Source organism: Bos javanicus, chromosome 8 (genome assembly GCF_032452875.1).
Source record: "Bos javanicus breed banteng chromosome 8, ARS-OSU_banteng_1.0, whole genome shotgun sequence".
In the NCBI taxonomy this organism is placed as follows: domain Eukaryota; kingdom Metazoa; phylum Chordata; class Mammalia; order Artiodactyla; family Bovidae; genus Bos; species Bos javanicus.
The window spans coordinates 65,011,033-65,018,895 of record NC_083875.1 but is presented as its reverse complement, the minus strand read 5'-3'; the positions used below and the strand labels follow the sequence as shown (position 1 = coordinate 65,018,895).

The window sequence follows — 7,863 nt, the reverse complement described above, 5'->3', positions numbered from 1 at the left end:
ATTGTATATGGAAAGCCCTGTGAGGATATTTTGCATCTTTCCAGGGTGAAAAGTCCCCATAGCTCTTCTCTCATTTGTTTTCTTACACTAGACTGTATTTTCCCATCTTGAAAATCCTGTCTGAACATAGAATAACTCTTGGTAATTTATCTTTCTACTTCCTCTAAGGGTCATTGGTACCATCTTCTCTACCTCTTCTTCCCCTTAAGCCCCACTCTGAACTTGCCCATTGAGATGGTAGCAGGGTTTTTGCTCTTTAGGAAGTATCGGGACAGAGGAGATAGACATGTTATCCAAAAACACCAGGGGAAGCAGAGAGTGTGAGACTTGGAAGATGGGTAGGATTTAGGCAGGAGAATAAGGGGCTTATTTGGGGACCTCTCAGTGGCTGTTTGGAATTAACCCAGGAATTGTATCATTTCCATTTTCTGGCAATATGGAGCATGGTGTGAGAAATGGGATTTATCTTGGTAGATACCCTAGGAGAAAAACAGGTCATCTACGCGGATGCTGCAGGGTTTCCATCTTTGGGCCTGTGAATGGCACAGTGGCTCCTGGAAACCTCAGGACTTGGTTAACAAGTTATTAGGAAATACGAACAATCCCAGTAAAAGTAGCAATAAAGCTGCTGCTGCTGCTAAGTCACTTCAGTCATGTCCGACTCTGTGCGATCCCAGAGACGGCAGCCCACCAGGCTCCGCCGTCCCTGGGATTCTCAAGGCAAGAACAATGGAGTGGGTTGCCATTTCCTTCTCCAGTGCATGAAAGTGAAAAGTGAAAGCGAAGTCGCTCGGTCGTGTCCTCAGCGACCCCGTGGACTGCAGCCCACCAGGCCCCTCCATCCATGGGATTTTCCAGGCAAGAGTACTGGAGTGGGATGCCATTGCCTTCTCCAGCAGTAAAGCTAGATGCTCCTTAAACAGATTCTTCACATTTCTATAGTATAATCATCATTGTAATGATTATTATCTATTGAGTGCCTATGTGAGATATTAGTCTCCATTTTATACATGAGAGAACTGAGGCTCGCAGAGTTAAGAGACTTGCCCAGGATCATACACCTAGTAAGGGTTGTTGGTAGAATTCAAACCCAGGCCCATCGTATCTCAAAGCCTGCACTACTCTTTTGCCTCTAGACATGTGTAAACTGGCAAGGTGTTGAGGATGGCTCGGTTTAACCACTTACCAAGTGCTTTTCTCCAGGGACTGAGAAGGACTGAGATGTGCCATGGGGCATTTTAAGAAATTATCTATGTGGTGGACTACTAGCACACTAAGATTTTCAGCTGCAGTGAAGGAAGGCCCAGATTCACCTCTGTGGAACTAAAACAGGTCACTAGGCCAGGTCTCTCAGGAGTAAGTTATCAACAGAAGAGAACATTGATTCTGTCAGTGGAAGAATACAGCTGCTAACAGCTGCAGAGATGTTGCTAGGAGAACAGCAGTTTACTTCTGAACAGTTCTTTGTAGTTTATGGAACTCCTTCCCTTTCATCATTTCATGATCATTGTATTCCACCCCTGGTTAATGGGGTAATAATCTCTCTTCTACAAACCTCTACATCAAATAGAGGCTCAGTGTTAGTCACGTAGTCGTGTCCAACTCTTTGCATCCCCATGGACTGAAGCCCGCTAGGCTCCTCTCTCCACGGAATTCTCTAGGCAAGAATACTAAAGTGAGTTGTCGTTCCCTTCTCCAGGGGAACTTCCTGACCCAGGGATCGAACCCGGGTTCCCACACTGCAGGCAGATTCTTTACCATCTGAGCCACCAGGGAAGCCCATAGAGGTACAGAGATGCTACATAATTTTCCGTAGGTAGCACAGCTTATTAGCAATGCCATTTGCATTCAAGTTCTCAAAAGCCATCCTTCCCACTCCACCCTCCTTTCCATTGTATTTCTAAAGTGATTAATGGTAACAGGGTGGCGGCAGTGGCGGCTCTGGCAGCTTGGGATTGAATGCAAGTAACAGGATCACCATGATTCTTCTGAGGCTCCTCAGGTCCACTGTCATTCAGTCTGCAGTCTCAGTCTCTCTGAGGAGGAACACAGGTGTAACAGCAGTGGCATCGAATAAGGAACTTGATCTGTACGGTAATTCTTCATGGACAAGATCAGAGAATATAGAACTAGGTGACAGACATCTGGAGGACCTGTTGATGCTGACCCAGAGTATCAGCAAGAACTGGACAGGGAGCTTTTTAAGCTTGACCAAATATATAGTAAAGGAGACATGAACACTTTCCCTAACTTCACATTTGAAGACCCCAAGTTCAAAGTTTTTGAGAAACCACAGTCCTGAATAAATAATGTAAAATTTTCCTGGTAATTTTTGCTGGATTAGTTGTACAATGAATGGGTCAGAAGTAACAATAAACATACATTCACAGCTGTTAAAAAAAAAAGTGATTGATGGGAGAACCCAAGATGATGCTTGTCAGGAGGAATTGTGTGAAATGTAAAGAATGAGATGAAACAAACAAAATAATTAAGACTAAATACCAGATTCAGTAAGGAAACAGCAGGATCAAAGGAGTTCTTCCTGAGGACAGCGTGCCAGAATGGGCTTAGGTGTGTCAGCTACAAGTATGGTCCGTAGAGGAAATGAAGAAGTGGGAGGGAAATATGTGGAGAAAGGAGTGGAGGACTCATGTAAAGAATAGGATAGCAAGTCTGCTTCAGGTGGAACCCACTTTGGAGGGACTAAGGAAGGGAGTGGCAGGTTTAACAGAGCAGGGAGGTAAAAGGAGAGGCTGTCTGGAGATCAGGGACTCTGTTCATTTGTGAGGGAAGTAGAGCCTCCCCACAAGTTTTAAAAGATTGAAATTATACCAAAAAAGAGTGAAGCTCAACTGTGTAATAGATATCACATAAAACGGAAAGTGGGGAGTATTCTTAGATAAGACATAAAGGCGTCAAAACTGGATGCACTCGTTATAATTAAGCTACACGCTTTTTAAGGGACATTATTGGCATGAAAAACTGAACTTAGGGGTCACGTCTTTGGAATGCGTGGGAAGTATTTCGGCTTCCCAGGTGGTGCAGTGCTAACGAAGCCACCTGCCAGTGCAGGAGACAGAAGAGACGGGAGTCCGATCCCTGGGTCAGGAAGATCTCTGGAGGAGGAAATGTCAACCCACTCCAGTATTCTTGCCTGGGAAATCCCATGGACAGAGGAGCCTGGCGGGCTATAGTCCATGGCATCACAGAAGACTTGGACACAAGTCATGCACACACTCAGAGACACGCAGATGGGAAGTATTCACTCCCATGCCTCCTTGTGTCCTGTTCTACTCCTTGCTTGGACTACTGAGGCTGCAAACCAGACTGCCAGCTCTGGCTATTTTTGGATATCAACCAAGTATCATTTCCTTGACTGTGCCTTCGTTGGATTCCATGCGATGAGTAATATTCATGAATCCTGTTCTAAAGATGCTAATTATTCTTGGAAGAGTACTATTATTGGATATCACAAACCTTTTTATAGAAGTAGCCACGTAACACTCGCAATCAGTCCCCAAAGACCCATAAACTGGAAGATGTTTCAAAAGTAAATTTGCTTTTCAAATTCTGTGAGAAGTTTAGCAATTTCAGTATCAGGGAGCATTACATGATTCATCTTCAGATTTGTTCTTTAAGACCTCCCAAAATAAATTTGTTACAACTAGCGAATGTAATCATCTAAGAAACTCTTAATTCATAATGATAGTTGGGAGGAGAGTGGTAATTTGATATAGATATTTTATTATTTTTTTACATTTATTTTTAATTGGAGGATAGTTGCTTTACAAAGTTCTGTTGGTTTCTGCAGTACAACGACATGAATCAGCCATAAGTATACATATATTCCCTCCCTCTTAAGCCTCTCTCCCACACACCCCCAAGATCCCACCCCTCAGCCTGGTGCTCTCTGATGATATTTTTTGTAGCAGCTTTAATGTCTGTTACTAAGGGTCCACTTTTACTCATCGGGGGTTCTATGTATTGTGGACTTTATCAGATAAATGGATGACATTATTCTTTAAAGTGTCTTGTATGGGGTTGAGTTCACTACAAACTGTAGGTATCAAGAAATATGGGAAGGAGTAGGGACAGATTATAGGGAGCATGTTGCACAGTGTCCAGATCTGGTTGGGAGGCCAAAAAGGAATTGTTAATGGGCCCTGGCCCAGGAGAACTTAGGTTGGGTGTCAGGCTGGGAGTTGTAGTCATGGGGCAAAACCAGGCTCCAAATGGGAGAGGACCAGGAAGGAGGGATGGCAGGAAAATGCTTTGTATGGGTGGGGAGCTGGGCAGGGTTCTATAGCTTCATGGCCTGCTTTGAAGGATTCTCATCCCCAGGGGTCTTAGACTGAAATCATTTGGACCCAGAACTTGGTGTTTATATGTGACCAGGAGCTGATATCTATCTGTGTGTAGAAAGCCTTGGAATCAAATTATGTTAGGGGCCCATGGAAAAGCGTCTTATGTTAGGGGCCCATGGAAAAGCGTCTAAAAAATGTTTAAATACAGTCAATCATTCAATATTTCTGTGTTAATCTCACTTGTTAATGTTTTTGGTTGTGTTTATAGAGGTCATAATAAAACAATTTTAGGGCAAAATATTTAGCAGGTGTGTCAGCATGCTGTGGTAAAGAGATCATGAACAGAAAGTCTGGGTTCCAACTCCAGAACCACTGATTGCCATCTGTGGATGGGGGCAGGCACTTTATCTCTATGAGGCTCACATTCTTCACACACATTGGGGGACTGAGAGAATTCACAGAGTAATAGCAGTCATAATCAATGAGCTGTGAAAGGTCCTGCGTATATAAGGTAGTGATACTAGTAATAAATGACAGTCTGGGATTCAAAATCCTGGCTATCGAGTTTACCAGGTCTGCAACCTTTGGCAAGTAAATTAGCATCTCTGAGACTCAGTTTTCTCAACTGTTAAGTGGAAATAATAATCTAACATCTAACTCCTAGGGTTCCTGCAGAAGTTAAATGAAATGGCCCAGAATATGTGTTCAGTAAATGTGACTATAATGATATACATATAAAAAACACTTTATTGAGGTTTGATTGACATGTAAAAAGCTCTACCCAGGAAACCATCAAGGCTGAAAACATATCCATCCTCTCCTAAAGTTTCCTCCCACTCAGTTTTTATTATTGTTATTATTTTATGGTAAGAATACTTAATATAAGATCTGTGTTGTGCTGTGCTTAGTTGCTCAGTCATGTCTGACTCTTCGCAACCCCATGGACTGCAGCCTGCCAGGCTCCTCTGTCCATGGAGATTCTCCAGGCAAGAATGCTAGAGTGTGTTGCCACGCCCTCCTCCAGGGGATCTTCTCAATCCCAGGATCAAACCCAGGTCTCCTGCATTGCAGTTGGATTCTTTATCGACTGAGCCACCAGGAAGCCCAATATAAGATCTACCTCCTTAGCAAATTTTAAGTATACAAAAGAATATTGTTAACCTAGTCACAATCAAATCAGATCAGATCAGATCAGTCGCTCAGTCGTGTCCGACTCTTTGCGACCCCGTGAATCGCAGCACGCCAGGCCTCCCTGTCCATCACCAACTCCCGGAGTTCACTCAGACTCACGTCCATCAAGTCAGTGATGCCATCCAGCCATCTCATCCTCTGTCGTCCCCTTCTCCTCCTTAATCTCCAGATTTACTTATATAACTGAAACTTTGCACCCTTTAACTGTCATGTTTTCATTTCCTTTTCTTCCCAGCTCCTGGCAACCACCATTCTACTCTGCTTCTATGACTGACTGTTTTAGGTTCCACATACATGTGATATCACACAGTATTTGTCTTTCTGTGTCTGGCTTACTTCACTTAGGATAATGTGCTCCAGGTCTATCCATGGTTTTGTGAATGGCTGGATTTCCTTCTTTTTAAAGACTGAATATTATTCCGTTGTGGGTGTGTGTGTGTGTGTGTGTGTAAAATATAATATGAGGGCTTCCTGGGTGGCACTGCAGGAAACATAGGAGACATGGGTTCAAACCCTGGGCTAGGAAGATTCCTTGGAGAATCTTCCTCAGCAATATTCTTGCCTGGAGAATCCCATGGACAAAGGAGCTTGGCGGGCCACAGTCCATGGGGTCACAAAGAGTCAGACACAACTCTTTACGTCATATTATATATACATCACATTTTCTTTACATATTCATTCATCAATAGACACGTATGTTATTTCCATATCTTGGCTACTATAAATAATGCTGCAATGAATGTGGAAGTGCAGGTATTTCCCCAAGATCTTGATTTCCATTCCTTTGGGTAAATACCCAAAAGTAAAAGTATTAGATCATTTGGTAGTCCTATTTGTTAATTTTTTGAGAAAACTCCACTCTGTTTTCTACCATTGTATACCAATTTATATTCACACCAATAGTGTACCAGGATTCTCTTTTCTCCATATTCTTGCTAGCATTTATCTTTTTTAAAAAAATAGTCATTCTAATAGATGTGAGGCTATCTCATCTCTTTGTGGTTTTCATTTCCAATCTATGGTTAGTATTGTTGACCATCTTTTTATGAACCTGGTGGTGATTTGTATGCCTTCTTTCGAAAAATGTCTGTTCAAGCTTTGTTTATTTTTAAATTATGTTATTTGGTATATATATGCATTGTGAAATGATTACCACACCAAGCTCCTTAACACATCCATCACCTACTTTAGTTACCTTTTTCCTTTTTATTCTAGTGAGAGCACTTAATGTTTACTTGCTTAGAAAATTTCAGGTGTACAATACAATATTGTTAAGTATAAACACCATTCTGTATGTTAGAGCCCCAGAATTGATTCATCTTCTAACTGAAAATTTATATCTTTTGACCAACACCTCCCCATTTTCCCCAGCTCCCAACCTTTGGCAACTACTGTTATACTCCCTGTTTCTATGAATTTTGACTTTTTTAGATTCCACATGTAAATGAGATCATATAGCATTTGTCTTTCTGTGTCTGGTTTATTTCACTTAGTATAATGCCATCTAGACTCATCCATGTTGACACAAGTGGCAGAATTTTGGTCTTTTCTATGTCTGAATAATATCATATATATATATGTAATCACATTATATATTATATATGCAATATATATACCACATTTTCTTTATCCCTTCATCTGTCAATGAACACTTGGGTTGTTTCCGTATCTTGACTACTATGAATTATGTTGTAATGAACTTGGGAGTGCAGATGTCTCAAGATATTTATTTCATTTCCTTTGGATATATAACCAGAATTGGGATTGTTGTATCTTTTTCATCAGTGTTTTATAGTTTTCAGTGTATAGATATTTCACCTCCTTGGATAAGTTTATTCCTAAGTATTTTTTTTGGGGTGCTATTGTACAAAGGCAATGCCAAAGAATGCTCAAACTACCGCACAATTGCACTCATCTCACACGCTAGTAAAGCAATGCTCAAAATTCTCCAAGCCAGGCTTCAGCAATATGTGAACCGTGAACTTCCTGATGTTCAAGCTGGTTTTAGAAAAGGCAGAGGAACCAGAGATCAAATTGCCAACATCCACTGGATCATGGAAAAAGCAAGAGAGTTCCAGAAAAACATCTATTTCTGCTTTATTGACTATGCCAAAGCCTTGGACTGTGTGGATCACAATAAACTGTGGAAAATTCTGAAAGAGATGGGAATACCAGACCACCTGACCTGCCTCTTGAGAAATGTGTATGCAGGTCAGGAAGCAACAGTTAGAAGTGGACATGGAACAACAGACTGGTTCCAAATAGGAAAAGGAGTATGTTAAGGCTGTATACTGTCACCCAGTTTATTTAATTTATATGCAGAGTACATCATGAGAAATGCTGGGCTGGAAGAAACACAAGCTGGAAT

At 41.6% G+C, this 7,863-nt stretch overlaps 1 pseudogene; it reads left to right on the top strand.

Annotated features, from left to right (window-relative positions):
* The first annotated feature begins 871 nt into the window (after positions 1-871).
* Positions 872-6,938, top strand: LOC133252828 (ATP synthase-coupling factor 6, mitochondrial-like; annotated as a pseudogene).
* The last annotated feature ends 925 nt before the right edge of the window (positions 6,939-7,863 follow it).